This window comes from Papio anubis, chromosome 11, assembly GCF_008728515.1.
Source record: "Papio anubis isolate 15944 chromosome 11, Panubis1.0, whole genome shotgun sequence".
Lineage (NCBI taxonomy): Eukaryota > Metazoa > Chordata > Mammalia > Primates > Cercopithecidae > Papio > Papio anubis.
The window spans coordinates 42,280,533-42,300,817 of NC_044986.1; the positions used below are offsets into that span (position 1 = coordinate 42,280,533).

The window sequence follows — 20,285 nt, forward strand, 5'->3', positions numbered from 1 at the left end:
GTGTGACTATGTTTGTATCCCAAGCTAGTGAAGTAGGTCACACCAATTACAGGTTGAGAAACAAAGGAACTTTGTCACACAGGAGGCACCAAATGAGCAGAGGGGTGGAGATGGAAATGAGTCTGCTGTGTGGTTTGTGGGGGACCCACAGTGAAAAGGGTCAAGTTGGCAGTGGTCAGATATGAGCTTGTGTGGGTAAATGAATGATATGGTTTGGCTGTGTCCCCACCCAAATCTCATCTTGAACTGTAGTTCCCATAATCCCAATGTGTCATAGGAGAGACCCAGTGGGAGGTAATTGGATCATGGGGGCAGTTACCCCCATGCTGTTCTTGTGATAGTGAGTGAGTTTTCATGAGATCTGATGGCTTTATAAGGGGTTCCCCCTTTTTGCTCTGCACTTCTCCTTGCCGCTGCCATGTGAAGAAGGACGTGTTTGTTTCCTTTTCTGTCATGACTGTAACTTTCCTGAGGCCCACCCCCTCCACAGCCTGGTAAAACTGTGAGTCAATTAAACTTCTTTTCTTTAAAAATTACCCAGTCTTGGGTATGTCTTTATAGAAGTGTGAGAACAGACTAATACAGTAAATTGGTACCAGGTAGTGGGATGCTACTGTAAAGATACCTGAAAATGTGAAAGTGACTTTGGAACTGTGTAACAGGCAGAGGCTGGAACAGTTTGGAGGGCTCAGAAGAAGAAAGGAAAATATGGGAAAGTTTGGAACTTCCTAGAGACTTGAAGGGACTCAGAAGACAAGAAGATGTGATAAAGTTTGGAACTTCTTAGAGATTCATTGAATGGCTTTGACTAAAATGCTAATAGTGATATGGACACAAAACTCCAGGCTGAGGTGGTCTCAGATGGAGATGAGAAATTTGTTGGGAACTGGAGTAAAGGTCACTCTTTCTATGCAAAGAGACTGGTGGAATTTTGCTCCTGTCCTAAAGATCTTTGGGAACTTGAGAGAGATGACTTAGGGTTCTGGCAGAAGAAATTTCTAAGGAGCAAAGCATTCAAGAGGTGATAGAGCATAAAAGTGGAAAATTTGCAGCCCAATGATGCAGTAGAAAAGAAAAATCCCATTTTCTGGGGAGAAATTCAACCTGGCTATAGAAATTTTGCATAAATAATGAGGAGCCAAATGTTAATCACCAAGACAATGGAGAAAATGTCTCTAGAGCATGTCAGAGATCCTCACAGCAGCCCCTCCCATCACAGGCCTGGAGGAAAAAATGGTTTCTTGAGCTGGGCCCAGGGCCTTGCTGCTTTATGCAGTCTTGGGACTTGGTGCCCTGTCCCAGTGTGGCTAAAAGGGGCCAACATACAGCTGAGGCCATTGCTCCAGAGGGTGCAAACCCCAAGCCTTGGCATCTTCCACATTGTGTTGGGCCTGTGGGTGCACAGAAGTCAAGTATTGAGGTTTGGGAACCTCTGCCTAGATTTCAGAGGATGTATGGAAACACCTGAATGTCCAGGCAGAGGTGTGCTCCAGGGCTGGAGCCCTAATGGAGAACCTCTGCTAGGGCAGTGCAGAAGGGAAATGTGGAATGGGAGCACCCACACAGAGTCCCCACTGGGGCACTGCCTGTTGAAGCTGTGAGAAGAGGACCACTGTCCTCCAGACCCCAGAATGGTAGATCCACTAACAGCTTGCATCATGTGCCTGGAAAAGCTGCAGACACTCAATGCCAGCCATAAAAGCAGCCAGGAGGTGGGGCCATACCCTGCAAAGCCACAGGAGTGGAGCTGCCCAAGGCCATGGGAACTCGCCTCTTGCATCTCATGTGATCTGGATGTGAGACAGGGAGTCAAAGGAGATCATTTTGGAGCTTTAGGATTTGACGGCCCCGTTGGATTTTGGATTTGCATGGGGCTTGTAGCCCATTCATTTTGGCCAATTTCTCCCATTTGGAATGGGTGTATTTACCCAATGCCTGTACCCCCATTGTATCTAGGAAGTAACTAACTTGCTTTTGATTTTGCAGACTCATAGGCAGAAGGGGTTTGCCTTGTTTCAGATGAGTCTTTGGACTTAGACTTTTGAGTTAATGCTGGAATGACTTAAGAATTTGTGGGACTGTTGGGAAGGCATAATTTTGTTTTGAAATGTGAGGATATGAGATTTGGGAGAGGCCAGGGAAGGAATGATATGGTTTGGCTATGTCCCCACTCAAATCTCATCTTGAACTGTAATTCCCATAATCCCGACATGTCGTGGGAGGGACCTGGTGGGAAGTAGTTGAATCATGGGGGCAGTTACCTCCATGCTGTTCTCATGATAGTGAGTGAGTTCTCATGAGAGTTGATGGTTTTATAAGGGATTTTCCCCCTCTTTGCTCTGCACTTCTCCTTGTTGCAGTCATGTGGAGGAGGATGTGTTTGTTTCCTTTTCCATCATGATTGTAAGTTTCCTGAGGCCCATCCCCCACCCAACCCTGCAGAACTGTGAGTCAATTAAACCCCTTTCCTTTATAAATTACCCAGTCTCAGGTATGTCCTTATACCAGTGTGAGAATGGACTAATACAATGAAGTTAGATTATGGATGGGTTATGGTGGTGGCAGACCGGAAATGTGGGCATTATTCCCAGAGGCTATGGCTTTTGAAGCATGTAAGCCCAAGCAGTAATTCTTTTTTTTTTTTTTTTTGAGACGGAGTCTCGCTCTGTCCCCCAGGCTGGAGTGCAGTGGCGCGATCTCGCTCACTGCAAGCTCCGCCTCCTGGGTTCATGCCATTCTCCTGCCTCAGCCTCCTGAGTAGCTGGGACTACAGGCGCCCGCCACTGCGCCCAGCTAACTTTTTGTATTTTTAGTAGAGACGGGGTTTCACCGTCGTCTTGATCTCCTGACTGTGTGATCCGCCCGCCTTGGCCTCGCAAAGTGCTGTGATTACAAGCGTGAGCCACCGCATCCGGCCCAAGCAGTAATTTTGATGGTGCCTTGAAGAATGAGTGACAGGGGTAGGGGTCTGGAGGCAGGGAGGCCAGCTGAAGGATTGGGTCCAGGGGATGGCTGCCTGATGCCTCGAGGGCATGGATTGAGTTTTCATCATCCCCAGTCCCCAGTGGAGTGTCTGATGCATAGTAAGTGCTCACGAAAGACTTGCTAAATTGAATTACAAGAATGCTGTCACCTAGTGGGAAGCAATCTCTAGGTGCTAAATGGAGCTCCTGGTTTCAGAAACTGGGATACCTGGATTCCAAGTTCTGGCATTTCTTGTCTATGTGATGTGCAACTTATTTCACCTTGTTGGAATTTCAGTTTCTTTAGGTATGAAGATCATTCAGCTATTCATTCACCAAGCACTTGTTGATCATAGCCAAGAACCACATATTTTGCTAAACTTGGGAGAATCAAAGAGGAACAATATGATATTCCTGTCTTCGAAGACTTTGTGATTTAGTTGGAGAGATGTATGTACAAGAAAATCATTTATGGCCGGGTGCGGTGGCTCAAGCCTGTAATCCCAGCACTTGGGAGGCTGAGAAGGGCGGATCACGAGGTCAGGAGATCGAGACCATCCTGGCTAACACGGTAAAACCCCTTCTCTACTAAAAAAGTACAAAAAAAAATAGCCGGGCGAGGTGGCGGGCACCTGTAGTCCCAGCTACTTGGGAGGCTGAGGCAGGAGAATGGCGTAAACCTGGGAGGCGGAGCTTGCAGTGAGCTGAGATCCGGCCACTGCACTCCAGCCTGGGCGACAGAGCCAGACTCTGTCTCAAAAAAGAAAAAAAAAGAAAGAAAATCATTTATTACTGCATAGAGTGTGTTTTCATTGAGGGATGCACAAAGTGCAATGGGATTGCAGAATGATCCCTAACGTGTATTCAGCACTTACCATGTGTTAGGAACTGTTCAAAGTTCATGCAGGTATTTAATCCTCATAATAACCAATGAGGTAGTTATTTCTATGATCTCTATTTTCTGGAAAGGAAACTGAGGCACAGAGCTTAAATAACTTTCCCATGTTTCTACATTTGATAGATGGGAAAGGGGCAACTAGCAGAGAGACTAGTACAAGTAAAAGTGCAAGAGTCTGAAATAACATTTTGTTTGCTAGAACAGTACATGAGACTAGAAAAGAGTACGGAACCAAAGCATAATGGGCTTTGAATGCTATATTAGAAAATTTGGACTCTACCTAAGAAAGCTTTCCAGCATTTTCCAAAGTGTTTGGAGGAACTTAAGTTCTGAGAAACCTTAATATAGTTGTGTATTAGTCAGAGAAACAGACTACTGGCTCTGTTCTTCAGAGAACAGAAACAGAATCAATAAGTTATGTTTTTATGTACTAACTTGTCTACTCATCTTAAACAATTACAGGTTGAAAAAGTCCAAGATTTGCAGTCTGCAAGTTAGAGACCCAGGAGAGCCAATGTACAGTTGCAGTCTGAGTCCAAAGGCCTGAGAACCATAAGAGCTGATGGTATAAGTTCCAGTCCAAAAGCCAGCAGGCTTGAAACCCAAGAAGAGCTGATGTTTCGTTAGAAAAGATCAATATCTCAGCTCCAGCAGTCAAGTGGGAAGAATCCCTTTGACTCAACCTTTTTGATCTATTCAAGCCTTTAATTGATTGGATGAGGCCCACCCACATTAGGGAGGGCAGTCTGCTTCACTCAGCCCACCACTTCAAACATCAACACTTCAAATATCAACCTCATCCAGAAATACTCTCACAGACACACCCAGAATAACATTTGACCAAATGTCTGGGCACCCTGTGGCCCAGTCAGGTTGGCACATAAAATTAACTACCACAAGGTGTTAGGTGTAAAAAGGTGTCTACAGTTGCAGTGAACAATGCTGGCTGCTTACCATTCTCCTCTTTGCCTTCTTAATGGAGCTCTAGTTTTGTTCAGGAATCTGTTCCTCCTCCATGCAGCTTTATAGTTAGGGAAGCTGGCCCACCTCCAGCTTGAGAGGGATTGGTCAAAGGAAAAATTTCATTTGTTTTTTTGCTCAGTGATTGGTTCAGGAGTGGATGTGTGACCAGATTCTGGCCAATGAGACTTGAGTGTATACCAGGGAGATTGTGGGAAACTTCTCTCCTAAGAGAGGCCATGTGAAGAAATGATCCTTCTTTTTCCTCTGTCAGGCCTGAGTGTGATGCTGTAACTGTCATCCTACTACTGGCCTGAAGATGAAGCTAACACTGAGGGTGCTAGAGTAGAAAAATGTGGACACAAATCTCCCAAGCTTGTCCTACGTCTCTGAACATCTGGTTTGTGAAGCGTGACAAACAGTTCTTATTGTTTATCCCAGTTTTGAGTCAGGGTTTCTGTCACTTGTAGCTATATCCTACATGATATGATCATAAAATAAGATTGGAGGCTTGGCTTAAGCAAAAATAATGAGGCTTTTAAGATTCCAGGGTTTCTCACTCAGTGCACAGCATTTAGTATGCAGGTGTGCTGTGCAAATATCCAAAGTTGGATATAACACACAGCATTTCCTAAACAGGTGTGACCCGGGAAACCTTTGTAGAGAAGAATCCACGGTACTGATGTCCCACAGAAATACTCCCATAGGCAATGGGAAGACTTGGGAATCCTCAAAGTAGGCGGACAGTAACATTACATGCTCAATAAAATTCCACCTTCTCCTCTCTAGCTGTGTGAAGTATCATGTCTCTGATGATCATAAAATGTAAGGGAACTCAGAAATACCTCCCCAGAAAAAGATTGCAAGCCCTTACTTACTAGACTAACTGATTTCTTAGTCCCCTTCCAGTTCTCAAATGCTGCAGGGCTTGCATAATTTGGTACATTCATCTCCGAGCATTGAACAAAGTTTCCCTTCCTTTTCTTAGTCACTTGCCAACATCTGTGAATGAAGTTGGTGATATATATATATATATTCAACCAGTTATTTTCTGGATTGAATTATTTAAAATAACCCACTAAATGAATCCCTGCTCAGTAGGTCTTTGACTTAAATGCCACTCAGGCTCTGAAACGCATTTTTTATTTCTCTGGCTTTTTATTTTTTTAAGTCAAACAGCCCTAGGGAAATGGCTTGAGGCTACAAAGGGCAGTTTTTAGAATGTTTTCTCTGCAGTTAGTGACAGGGCAGACAAATAGCATAAAATAGAAGACTATACTCCATTCCAGATGGGAAACATTGCTTCTGTTGTTTTTCTTGATTTATGTTAAATTCATCATGGTTTCAAACTGAAACCACTTTGGCCCCTAAAAGCAACAGGAAAAAAAAAAAAGGAAGAGAAAAAAAAAGTGACACATCTCTATGTTAAATAATTGGATCCTTTAGAGATATAAACTGCAAATCTGGGCAGGTCAATGATCCTTTCTCCTGCTCCATACAATGGGAGTACTGGTAATTATTTCCCAGGATGGCACCACGGTTGTGTGAACTAAGAGACTTAGCAAACAGTAGAGCTCTTGTGTGATGAGGCGGATACACGGCTGCTGTTTTCTGTCCTCATGTTGTACTGTGGTAAAGTCACCTTTGAGAACAACCTTGGCTCCAGAATGAGGGTGACTTATTGTGAACTGGAAGCCATGAAAGAAACACTTTCTCTATCACGGTCTCTCCTTTGTTAGAGGAAAAACCCCATTCCTATCCCCAAAGCCCAAACCTCAAAGATCTTCCTTAGATCTCCCTTTAATTCTTTAGAGTCCCATGCTGTTCAGCTTGGGTCTCACATTGACCCGGGGTTGCGCAACTCAGAAGTCCCTCAATTCTTTAACAGGTGACTGAGGCCAAACCAGTATGGGAGCTCCTTTGAAAAACCCAGCGAGGGCCAGGAAGGCCAGACAAGTGGACTTTCATTGCAGGGTAAGTATTGCATGTTTCTTCTGACCAGGTAATTATCGGTTATAGGACAAAGAGGAAGCCCGATTTATCAACAAAGTGAAATTAAAAATTAACATGCTCCTGTTTGCTCAATTGTAATCTTTGAAGCAGTCAATATCTACAGGCTGTGCCAGTAACCTGATTTCAGGGCAGCCACAGAGTCTGCTCAGAGACCAGCCCAGTTAAACAGTTAAGGCTGAGATCAGTTGGGGAAGACTGGAAATTAAATATGTTTAGGCAATGAATACTCACAAAGTGCTTAGGGATTTCTCGCTGGGGGCTGGTATTGGTGGTGCGGGTGTGCTGGGTTTGAGAGGACCCAGAGTCCCAGTCTTTCTGGATGATGTTTACTCCAGCTCTCCATCCCAAGAAAGGCAGGGGCAGTAGGCAACACATTTTTCTTTTCTCTTCTCTTTTCTTCCGTTTTCTCTTTCTCTGGCCTACCACGGCAGACAATATGGCAGGTGGAAGAGTGTGGGACCTGGTCAGAATTAAGAGTGATGGACTTGTAAGAGATTGAGGTGCAACCAGTTAGAACCTGGGGATTTGTTGCCACTCCGTACCTTCATTTTCGGGGGCCGAAGTAGATACTTAGTTATAATAAGTTTATTGAAAATATATCTATGAGCATAGGTCCTAGCACATCACAGGTATTTAATAAATATTTGGGGAATGAAATAAAGATTGAATAATTGAACGAGGCTCACACAAGACTGGAAATCAGAGAACAGGAATATTAATTTACATTTAACTAATTATAAACAGTTGTTGATACCTATATGTATGTATCACTATCTCCTCTTTCTTGCCTTTGTTTACTTGTTTTCAACTCACTTTCACTCTGTGGATGTATATAGAGTGCTCCTCAACAGGCATGGGACACAGGGGAGTAGGAGGGAGTGGCAGGATATAATTTTGTCTGCTGGGGGACATTTATCAATGTCTTAAAGTATTTTTGGCTTTCACAACTGGGGGAGTGCGACTGGCATTTGGTAGGCAGAGGCCAGATATACTGCCAATCATCCTACAACAGAGAATTATCTGGTTCCAAATGTCAACAGTGCAAGACTGGGAAACACTGACTAGCACAGGAGCATGTCACCAAACTGTTATGATGATTACTTATGGGGAGGCCTGTAGAATAGCGTTTTGGAAAACTTTACACTTATTAAGTTTAATCGTTTATACCTATTTGGGGGATTTTTAAAAATAACATGAGGGTATCACATTTGTAATCAGAATCAATGAGAGAGGCACTGAAATATTTACTGGACATTTAGTATATCTCAGGTGTGACCTAGATCCTGGGGATACAGCAGTGAGTAAATAGTAGATGCTGCACTAAGGGACCCAGTTCAACAGGAAAGATCAGACAAGTACTCACTTAGCAAGACAGGAAGTGCCCAGGGCCTGCTGAAATAGTACTTTTTTTTTTTTTTTTAATTACGAAGAAAAAGTGCTTGGTGTTCCCAGGTGTAGTTACTGAGCAGCATGGTTCCAAAGGACAGCTAAAGCACTTCCTGCCTTAGAAGGAGGGGAGGCTTTGCCAGGCCTAGGAAACCCGCATCTGGATCTGGCCTCCAGGGTAGCCTCCTGTCTGCCTCCCTGGTCAGGCTCAGCTTCTCCAGTTCCCCTCGCCCTGAGGGTGCAGGGGACAGGGTCCCACGGGAGCATCGGTGTGAGAGGGAGCTCCCAGCACTGAGGGAGAAGCAGGACTCACTGACCAAACCCTGTGTTTGTGCTGGAAGGGCCTTAGGAACATCACTGCAAACACGCTCATCTTATGGAAGAGGAAAGGAGGTTCAGAGAGGGAAAGGCTTGCCTGAGGTCACACAGTGAGTTAATGTCAGGGTGGGGCTGGCATGCAGGTTGCTGATGCCTCAGCTTGGGGGTCTGCTGCTGTTCTAGGACACCCCTTGCTTCTTACTGGGCTGACCAATTTCCTGCCTTCCCTTCCTTACCACAACAGCCTCCAAGCATGTCTGCCTGGCCCCGAGCTTGGTCTGTGTTCCCAGGTGATAGTGTTTACCCCTGAGGGTCTGAGTGGGGGGTGGGGATATGACAAGAGCAGCCCACTCAGAAGCACAGCCTGGGCCAAGTGCACTATCTTAACCCTCCTGTGGGAGTCAAGCCAGTGTGGTCTGGAAGGCGGGGTGCGAGGGGTAACTACACGGCAGTAACCTCAAGTTTTGCAGGTTAGGGCTAGGGGTGGAGGCAGTGCCAGTATCAATAACCTTGGGGATGATGTGGTGTGGGATGAGGTGGGGTGTGTGCACATGTATACAATGTGTGTTTGTTAGCATAAGTAGATGTGCTTATGTGCTTGGCTATTAGGAAGAGTTAGACCCATATGTTCCGAGCTGAAGGAATGTCCCAGATATAGTGTTAAAGATGCAAATTGCTGAAAAAGAAATTTAGTAATAATCCTATTTTTAGATCTAACATTTCTTGATGAATGTTTATATATGTTTGCATCAGTACAGAGAAAGATACAGAAAGATATGCTGCAAACTGCTAACACTGATTATGTTAAGACAGGGCCCCCAACCCCTGGACCGTGGACCAGTACTGGTCCTGGCCTGTTAGAAACTGGACCACACAGCAGGAGGTGAGCAGCGGGCCAGTGAGCATTACTGCCTGAGCCCCGCCTCTTGTCCGATCAGCAGCAGCATTAGATTCTCACAGGAGTGTGAACCCTATTGTGAACTGCACATGTAGTTGAATAAAAAAGAAAGTATGTAATTATGTGTGCACATGACTATGTTGATGTGTGTACACACGTCCATACATGACTTTGTGTTTATGTGTGTTGCATATTTGTATGTACGGGGAAGGGAGTCTCAAAAGAGAGCAGAACTTTTGGCACAAATTCCAGACAGTGGTCACATCATCCAACCTTTGCGCTTTGGAAAGAAACCTCAAGGGTGTATACCTACTTGAAAGTTTTGACATAAAGATCACCTGCCTTGCAGGTGTGGGCTGCTCTGGGGCTCCTGGCTTAACCAAATGGCCTTGGATAAATTACAAGTGAGAGAGGCTGCTTCCTTGCAGCCAAGACCAGTGGTGGTTTAGAGCCTTCTCCAGGAAAATCTGCAGCCCCCTGCACAGTGTTTGTGCAGTGCTTCCAGTGTGTAGAGCGCTGTGTGCAGTAGGAAATGGTTCTTCTGGGAGGCCAGCTGCACAAAGGATGGGGCTTAGAAATCTCAGCCTGGGCCAGGCGCAGTGGCTCACACCTGTAATCCCAGCACTTTGGGCAGCTGAGGTGGGCAGATCATGAGGCCAGGAGTTTGAGACCAGCCTGGCCAATATAGTGAAACCCCGTTTCTACTAAAAATACAGAAAATTAGCTGGGCGTGGTGGCGGGCGCCTGTAATCCCAGCTACTTGGGAGGCTGAGGCACAAGAATCACTTGAACCCGGGAGGTGGAGGTTGCGGTGAGCTGAGATGGTGCCGTCGCACTCCAGCCTGAGCGACAGTTCAAGACTCTGTCTCAAAAACAAACAAACAAACAAACAAACAAAAAAAGAAATCTCAGCCTGTGCTGGTCAGTTATATTCTACAGGTAGAACCAGTTTCCTTCCCCTGCCCCATTATTCCTGATATCTAGATTTTTTTCAGGTACCAGGATTTATTAATTTACTTGACCATGGCTCAGCCAACTGGTTACGGCTGGTTTCTGTGCTGATCTAGGCTTTCTAATTCCCATTTACAGCTGCAAGAACCCATTGAGACCAATGTGGGGGGCGGTTAGAATGACTTTTTCCTAATGTCACGTGAGTTCCTGTGTGTGTGGATGTGTGTGCACACACATGTGAGAAGAGACAGCCCTGCTCCCTTGAGGAGACACAGGAGGGCGGACAGAGAGTTGTGCGCCCTGTACCTGGCCACAGGCCTGAGCATACATGCTCGCTTAGCAATAGAAGTTGATTGTGCTAGCTGGCTGATGCTCTTCCTGCCCTAAATGTCGCTTCGTCCCCTCTCTCCACAAGCTGGTTAGCAGCAGCTTGGGGGTTTGGAGGGCAAGAGGAGGTCCCTATGTGCTCTGAACCCTTCTTTTTGGACAGGTTTCTGGGGACGCAGCAGGAGCCAGGCTGGTGGGAGCAGCAGGCCGAAGTGTTTTAGAATCTTCCAGAACCCAGCAAAGGGGTGGATCTGTCCTCCAAGCACTGGGGTGGGGTTGGAGGGGCAGTGGGAAGAAACTGTGGCTGCTTTTCCTGCAGAAGCCAGAAAGTTCGAATAGGAGGAGGAGGGGTAGAAGGAGAGAGGGAAAGAGAAAGGGGTGGGTCAGGGGCTGGGGAAGGAGAAGGAAGAATGGGAAGGAGAAACAGATACTCCTTCATGGAGATTTCCAAAAGGCCTGGGAGGGACCTTGCCAAGCCACTTCCTAACCATCTTGGGGTGTCAGTGTGAGGCTTAATGGGAATGAGGAGCATGCGTATATGTCCTCAGCCTGCACAAGGGGAAATTCTGGTCTCCTCGAAAGAAAGCCCTGGAGCCAAGCCTCTTGGCCTCTGTGTCCACTCTCTGCATTTACTCTTGGAGCTCCACTCTTCCTACCTTCGTTTATGTTTCCCCAATCTGTCCATCTTTGTTCTCGCTGACTCTCCTCTCCCGCCTCCAACCACTTTGAAACTCAGGCTTCTGTTTCAGGGGTGGGGGCCCCTAGAGATTCTCCTTGTCTCTAGCTCCCCCTGCCCACCTCAGCGGGACCAAGGCCACACTACTGCCCAAGAGCCTGCGTCAGCTGCCAGTAGATGGCAGGCCTCATCAAATTCAAACTCCTCACTCTGCCCTTCATCTGTTCTCAAGATCTTCTCTCCCTGGTCTTGTCCTATTCTCTGACCAGGCTTCCCTCTGAGTCTCCCTGGTGAGCCCTGAACGTTCAGAGTTCATCTCTACCTCTCTGCCTTGCTTTGCCGCCCAGGTCAGTTCCCACTCCCCAGCATTAGTCTAAAGTCAACTCATCTTCAAGTCCTGTCCCCAGGAAACCTCCCTGGTCACTTCAGCCTGACTACATCATTCCTTAGTTCCCACTGCATGTTCAGTTCAGAGCACCCACAGTTTTGCTTCTCATTGTTTTTGGTCTAGCTATATGTAGGCTCTATAAGGGCATGAACCGTGACTTTCACTTTCTTCCATCTCTGTCTCAGCCCCAGAACCCAGAAATGTGATTACTGATTGATAAAAAATGGGCAAATTGTAGTCAAAGAGATTCAGGGTAGGGAAAGGCCAGATATTCCCCCAAGGTCTTTTTGAGCAAAATGGCATTCTCTGGGGCTATTTTACATGTTTGGCCATGCTGTGTTTTGCCAATACTATGGCAAACACTTGGGTGTTCAGTTGCATGGAGCCATTTGCATTTTCCCTTTCCACATACAGGCAGATGATTATTGAGGATGGGAAAACATCAGCATGGAAATGGATTTGGGGCTCAGCTCTCCTGCTCATTTTCTGATATAAGAACAAATCACTTGAGGCTGGGCACCATGGCTCATGCCTGTAATCCCAGCACTTTGGGAGGCAAAAGCAGGTAGATCACTGAGGTCAGGAGTTTGAGACCAGCCTGGGCAACATGGTGAAACCCCTTCTCTACTAAAAATACAAAAATTAACTGGGTGTGGTGGTGTGTGCCTGTAGTCCCAGCAACTTGGGAGGCTGTGGTGGGAGGATGGGAGAATCACTTGAACCTGGTAGGCGGAGGTTGCAGTGCACTGAGATTTCACCACTGCACTCCAGCCTAGGTGACAACAGAGTGAGACTTTGTCTTAAAATGAGACAAACAAACATAAAGAACCAATCACTAAATTGATCAGGACTCCCTCCTCTCAAGACAATCCACTGAGCCTCCAGTATTTACAAGCATGGGAGCGTTCACCCTTCTTCAGAGGGCAAGCTTGCTTGCCAGGGGGCATCATGCTGGTCATCCTGCCACTGGCATTTGGAATTGTCCCCGTACTTTCTCTCCATGGTATTATGGTCTCTTTTCCCACAGAATAAGGGGTCAAGGAGGGTAGATTTGAATGAGATTATCAGTAAAATGTCTTACCATTTAGATTTCTGTTCCAATTGTAATAAGCATCTTTATCACAATGAGTCAGAGAATCTGGTTGCAAGTGACAAAACCCCTACAGATGTCTTTAGGTGTCCTCATTCTTCTGGTAAGTACATCTTTCAGTGAAATACCAATTTGTGTGGCAGACACTGTGTCACTTCCCACAGCCATACCACTCTTCCTCTCCACTGACAGAACCCCAAGGTGACCAGTCCCCAGAAAATGAATCATTCTTGGTCTAAGACCATTGTGACTATCTGTGTCAGGGTCCCCGAGATCACTCCCAGGCCAGTGATTTGCTAGGAAGACTCACAGGATTCAGCATATAGTCACACTCATGGCTAAGATGTATTACAATAAACTGATACACTGAAAGCAAAATCAGCAAAGGGGAAAGGTGCATGGAGCAAGGACTACAGGAAATCAGACACAAGCTTCTAAGAGTTCTGTCCTATTGGAGTCACGCAGGCCATGCTTCATTTCTTCAGGGAGTTGTCAGTACATGTGAAATGTTGTCTCTCAGTGAAGCTCATTAGAGACACATTGCCCAGGGTTTCTAATGGGGGCTGGTCACGCAGGCACCCTTTGCCTAGTATATACTAACATTCCAGACCTCCAGAAAAAACAAGCAGGTGTTCAGCACATACCATATTGTTTGCACACACAGTTTCAGCACAGTGAACCATGCTTATCAGTTCGGACAATGGTTGGACCCCTCCAAAAATCCAAGTTCCCAGATGCCAACCAAGGGCCAACCTTGTAAGCAGGCCTTCCTCGGAATAGCTGTCTTAGGCCTATTATGTTAATTCTTTTCTGCATACAATCAATGCTTTTTTTTTTTTGAGACAGAGTCTTGCTCTGTCACCCAGCCTGGAGTTCAGTGGCATGATCTTGGCTCACTGCAACTTCCACCTCCTGGGTTCAACCGATTCTTGTGCTTCAGCCTCCTAAGTAGCTGGGATTACAGGTGTGCGCCACCATGCCTGTCTCATTTTTGTATTTTTTGTAGAGATGGGGTTTCGCCATGTAGGCCAGGCTGGTCTTGAACTCCTGGCCTCAAGTGATTCACCCACCTTGGCCTCCCAAAGTCCTGGGATTACAGGTGTAATCCCAGCACCCGGCGTGCATACAATCAATTTTATATCTGACACTTGCTTACTCAGCCTCCCTTGCAGCTATGAGTGGCCGCATGACTCAACCGTAGCCAATAAATTCTAAGGGGAAAGTGTTGTGATAATATCTGGAATCCTGGCCGCCATCTTATGACAAGTGCAAGGACAAAACCTCAATATATCAAAGGCAGCATATGGGAAGGTGAAAAGAAATGAGGTCTTTGGTAATATCTTTAAGTCAATGCACCATTCCAGGGACAAAATATTGCCACACTTTTTTGTTGTTGTTATGTGAGATAATTAAATGTATTTATTGCTTGAGTAATTTTGAGTGGGGTTAAGTTGAATGCAGGTCAGGTGCACTCCTGACATGATGTGTTCCTCTCTGTTATGGGCTGCCTTGTGGCCCCTTCCCCCAAAATTGGTATGTTGAAGCCCTAACTTCCAGTATCTCTGAATGTGACTGTATTTGGAGATCGGGCCTTTAAAGTGGTGATTAAGTTAAAATGAGGCTGTTGGGGTAGGGCTCTACTCCAATCTGACTAATGCCCTTATAAGGAAAGAAAATTGGGACCCACACATGTGCATTCTCAGAGCAAAGACCCTGTGAGGGCACAGCAAGAAGGAGGCCATCTACAAGCCAAGGCAAGAGACTCATTAAAAACCAAACCTGCCAACACCTGCATCTTAGACTTCTCACCTCCAGAACTGTAAGAAAATCAACTTCTGTTGGTTAAGACACCCAGTTTGTGGCATTTTATTTTGTCAGTTCTAGCAACCTAATGTGCTCTCCATGTGTAGATATGGAAAAGGCAAACATAGCAAATTATAACTGACAAAGTGGAAACGTAGATGAAATGGTCAGATCTGGTGGTCACATACAACACCCAGGCAAGAAAAGGATCCAGGCGGGGGAGCCAAGAGAATGGACTGGCCAAATGCCCCCAGAGGAGAGCCGGCTGCACCCACTCAATCGCTCATCTTCCAGAGGCTAAAGCTTCTACACAACTGTACTAATTATGATGAGATAGTAAAGAGACAGCAGGTTCAGGGGTGTCCAGTCTTTCGGTTGCCCTGAGTCACATTGGAAAAGAAGAATTGTCTTGGGCCACACATAAAATGCACTAACTAATGATAGCTGATGAACTAAAAAAATATATTGCCAAAAAGATCTCATAATGTTTTCAGAAAGTTTACATTCAAAGCCATCCCGGGCTGCATGCGGCCTGCAGGCTGTGGACTGGACAAGCTTGAGGTAAATGGTAAATGGAGATAGGATATCTGGTGACCATAGTTAATACACAAAAGAGAGGAGGGGGAGGCCCTAGCGAAGGGACAAAGGCAGAGAGAAGAAAAAGTCTGTATTCCTGGAAATGTTGATAAACCAGATTCCTCTTTGTGTCACTGGGGCTTGGACAAGCCACGGCAGGTTATGGGCTTTCTGTGGAGGCATGGTTGTAAGGCGAGAATCAAGGGAAAGCAGTTACTGCTGTGTGGCTTCTGACTCATTACTAGGGAAGATGGCCAATTTCATGTGGGCTGCCTTGGATATGTCCTTCTGGTCAGACCTGAGTTGGTCCTACTAATTTGGGGCTTTTTGAAGGACACTATGTGGTCCCACATATTGGCTAAGGTGTGAGTGAGGCAGAGTAGCCGCAAAACCAACTCAGATTGATTGAAGCAAAAAAGAGGAATTTATTGTCTTATGTAACTAGCAAGTTACTGGATCAAGGGGCTCATCCAGGTTGGTTTTCTTCCTCTGCCTCTCTGCTTGTCTTGCCTCTCTATGGCTCATTCCTTTGACTGGCTCTGCCTCCATGACAGTAAAGAAAGCTGCTGGTACTCCTGCCAAAAGTGTGTAAATGGAGTCTAACCATGAGGAAGAACCAACAAACCTACACCAAGAAACATTTTACAGAACAACTGGCCTTTCTTTTTTAAAAAGTGTCAATGTCGTAAAAGAAAGGCTAAAGTGCTCTTCAAATTAAATAAGACTAAAGAGATATGAAAACTGAGTGCAATATGCCATCCTGGATCCTGGATGAGATAGATGGGGAAAAATTCATTATAGCAGACATTATTAAGACCATTAGTAGAACTTTAAAATGTACTGTATATTAGATAAGAAAATTGTTTCGATGTCAAATTTCCTGAATTTGGTCATTGTATTGTGATTATGTAAAAGAGTATTCTTGTTCCTAAGACGTAAATGCAAAGTATTTAAGGATAAAGGATCATGATGTCTACAATGTGCTCTCAAATAGCTCAATCATGACAACAAAAATCCTGTATTACATAATGTAATAAAGTAAAATGAACAGAGAAGGTGAGACAGAGAAAGTGATTGATAAAGCAAATATAGCCAAATGTTAATCTAGGTGAAGGGCATACTAAAATCATTCTATGATTATTGCTACTTTTTCATGGTTGAATATTTATTTATTTATTTTTTGAGATGGAATCTCAGTCTGTCACCCAGACTGGAGTGCAGTGGCGTGATCTCAACTCACTGCAACTTCTGCCTCCTCGGTTCAAGTAATTCTCCTGCCTCAGCCTCCCGAATAGCTGGGATTACAGGCACCGCCACCATGCCCACCTAATTTTTGTATTTATTTTAATTTTTTTAGTAGAGGCAGGGTTTCCCCATGTTGGCCAGGCTGGTCTCAAACTCCTGACCTCTAGTGATCCGTCTGCCTCAGCCTCCCAAAGTGCTGGGATTACAGGCACAAGCCACTGTGCCTGGACTTCATGGTTGAATTATTTTAAATTTAAATTTATTTTAAAAAGGTGTTGATGGCAGACCTCTGTCTCTTACCATCCATGTATCAATCTCAGCGAAGAGTCTAATTGGTTAGCCTGGAACATGTGGTCTTTCTTTTTTTTTTTTGAGACAGAGTCTTGCTCTGTTGCCCAGGCTGGAGTGCAGTGGCACGATCTCGGCTCACTGCAAGCTCCGCCTCCCAGGTTCATGCCATTCTCCTGCCTCAGCCTCCCGAGTAGCTGGGACTACAGGCACCCGCCGCCACGCCCGACTAATTTTTTGCATTTTTAGTAGAGATGGGGTTTCACCGTGTTAGCCAGGATGGTCTCGATCTCCTGACCTTGTGGTCCGCCCGCCTCGGCCTCCCAAAGTGCTGGGATTACAGGCGTGAGCCACCGCACCCAGCCATGTGGTCTTTCATCAAGAGGCAGGGTTAGACACTGTGACTGACAGCCTGGGCTCACCAGGTATCATATGAACTGGAGAGGAACTCCCCAAAGAATCACAACCTCTCTAAGTCTTTTCTGTTATAGCTCCTGGTCTCCCAGATCCTCCTCTGCTGGTCACCCAATGCCCACATGCCACCTGGCTCCGTCTTCCCAAGCCATCCCTTCCTTCAAAATGGCACCAGACAAAGACAGATTTTTCTCAACAAATAGCTCCACATTTGAGCCTTTTTACGATTCCTTTCTCCCCTCAACATTCTCATCTGGACCCAAATTCCTCTTGTTCCTACTTTCTTTTAGCTCATTGATAAGGGAATCTGTGTTCATGTGAAAAGTGTTACCAAGAGTTACCTTTGTGCTCTTACCTTGAGTTTACAGATCCATATTTTAACTGGTCTTTAATCCAGGGAAGAGAAGCCAATGGCAAGAGTTTCACACACAGAAGCAGTCCAAGGAGATGAATGATTTGGGGCAGGTGGGCTTCTGGCTTCTTTTGCATCTTTCTGTGTTGGTGGCTTTTTCCTTTATCTCAGGCCAGAGTTTCTGACAGGGAGGCCGACCGCTGTCCCTCTTGGTTGGAGAAAGCCAGAGTAGCCAAAAGGAACTAGGCCAGAGTCACTTCATTTCCTATCAAGCAATTTTGACAACTGATTTGTTCCCAACCAGTAAAGCAGAGTTAGCAATGAGGTTGCTGGGACTCAGTCAGTGTGGTCTTGGCATGGCTACCTCTGCATTCAGCCTTTTTGAAAACAAGGCAAGATTTAGGGAGTCCGTTTGCTGAGGGTGAAACTCGTAAGGCTAAATGAAGAAAATTCATTCATTTATTGTATATTAATCCATTTATTTATGAAAGATTGAACTGCATAGTTTTTAAGGTAGGCCCACATGTACATTCTTGAAGGTTATTCTGTGTGTTCTGCACAACGCCAGGGTGCTGTTCACAAGGATTATACAGAGCTGCCCTAAGTGAGGGGCACTTGCTCTGAGATTGCGTTTCCTGGTTTACAATTCGTCTCCACCACCTCCAACTGTGTGGCTGTAGGCTAGATTCTTCCCTGAGCCTGTTACCCAGTGGCCTCATATATAAAGTGAGGATGATCCCTGCCTCAGAGGGTTGGTATGAGGATTAAGTGAGTGAATGCATTCCAAGTACTCTGGAACACATTCAATAGCATTATGATTACCCATCACATTAAATTAAAGGGTTGGTAGAATACTCTTGGGAAGCCATCTGGGTGTAGGGCCTTTGTATGTGTGTGTGAGAGAACGGGTGGGTAGGTTTTTCCTGGACATTTAAAGTCAAATCCCAGACAGCATCTTCTTTCACTCATAATATATGCAATATATGCATGTATATTGCAAATATTTCAATATATGCCTGTAATAGAAAAGAAAAAAAGCAAAACCCACCAATAAAGAATGCCATTATTATTATATATAATTAATAATTCCTAAATACCACTAATATCAAGTCCTTATTCAAATTTCCCTGTCTGTCTCCATTTTTTGTATCCAAAACGTGTTTATTGGGATTGTTTCCCACTCTCGTTGATGCAGGTGCCTTCAGTGCTGCTGTCAGAGGAGCATCCTTCTGTGAGCCTTGCTTTTCCTTCTGCAAACTGGCTAAGAGCTGCAGAGCACTCGACACCCATAACCACAGTGTGTGCGTGGCTGAAGGCCGACGCGACTGTGTCGCATCCTGGGCATTTTACATCTATGCAGTAGGAATTGGGGCTTTACCCTGGGTGCTTCTTGGGTTCCTTCTTCTCTACCTGAGAGGGATGAAGGTGATCTTTTTCAAGAGGCTTATTCTCGTGGAGACATCATAGCTTGAAAGCTCAGTTACTTTTTTTTTTATTATTATTATACTTTAAGTTCTAGGGTACATGTACACAGCATGCAGGTTTGTTACATATGTATACATGTGCCATGTTGGTGTGCTGCACCCATCAACTCGTCAACACCCATCAACTCGTCATTTACATCAGGTATAACTCCCAATGCAATCCCTCCTCCCTCCCCCGTCCCCATAATAGGCCCCAGTGTGTGACGTTCCCCTTCCCGTGTCCTAGTGATCTCATTGATCAATTCCCACCTATGAGTGAGAACATGCGGTGTTTGGTTTTCTGTTCTTGTGATAGTTTGCTGAGAATTATGGTTTCCAGCTGCATCCATGTCCCTACAAAGGACACAAACTCATCTTTTTTATGGCTGCATAGTATTCCATGGTGATATGTGCCATATTGTCTTAATCCAGTCTGTCACTGATGGACATTTGGGTTGATTCCAAGTCTTTGCTATTGTGAATAGTGCCGCAATAAACATAAGTGTGCATGTGTCTTTATAGCAGCATGATTTATAATCCTTTGGGTATATACCCAGTAATGCGATGGCTGGGTCATATGGTATTTCTAGTTCTAGATCCTTGAGGAATAGCCATACTGTTTTCCACAATGGTTGAACTAGTTTACAGTCCCACAAACAGTGTAAAAGTATTCCTGTTTCTCCATATCCTCTCCAGCACCTGTTGTTTCCTGACTTTTTAATGATTGCCATTCTAACTGGTGTGAGATAGTATCTCATTGTGGTTTTGATTTGCATTTCTCTGATGGCCAGTGATGATGAGCATTTTTTCATGTGTCTGTTGGCTGCAGAAATATCTTCTTTTGAGAAATGTCTGTTCATTTCTCAAAAGTGAATGAAAAGTCATTCACTTTTCGATGGGGTTGTTTGTTTTTTTCTTGTAAATTTGTTTGAGTTCTTTGTAGGTTCTGGATATTAGCCCTTTGTCAGATGAGTAGATTGCAAAAATTTTCTCCCATTCTATAGGTTGCCTGTTCACTCTGATGGTAGTTTCTTTTGCTGTGCAGAAGCTCCTTAGTTTAATTAGATCCCATTAGTTTTCAAATCAGAATCAAAATCAAGTCCACACGTTGTATCTATTTTATATTTTTTCCCTATTCGCTTTCAATCGATGATTATCTCCTTTTCTCTGATCTTTTTCCATGAATCATTTGTCCTATAACATTTCTCCCTTCTGAATTTGGCTGATTGCTTTCCCACAGTGTTGTGTAATTTATCCTCTATCTTCTGCATACCCT

General features: G+C 45.0%; 1 long non-coding RNA gene across 1 annotated transcript in view; it reads left to right on the forward strand.

Annotated features, from left to right (window-relative positions):
• LOC103887651 overlaps positions 1-19,093 on the forward strand; it is a 32,189-nt gene extending 13,096 nt beyond the window's left edge. The window contains exons 2-3 of the long non-coding RNA XR_002524373.2: positions 6,710-6,795; positions 18,742-19,093. This is a non-coding gene — a long non-coding RNA (uncharacterized LOC103887651). The remainder of the gene's footprint in view (positions 1-6,709; positions 6,796-18,741) is intronic.
• Positions 19,094-20,285: the final 1,192 nt, after the last annotated feature.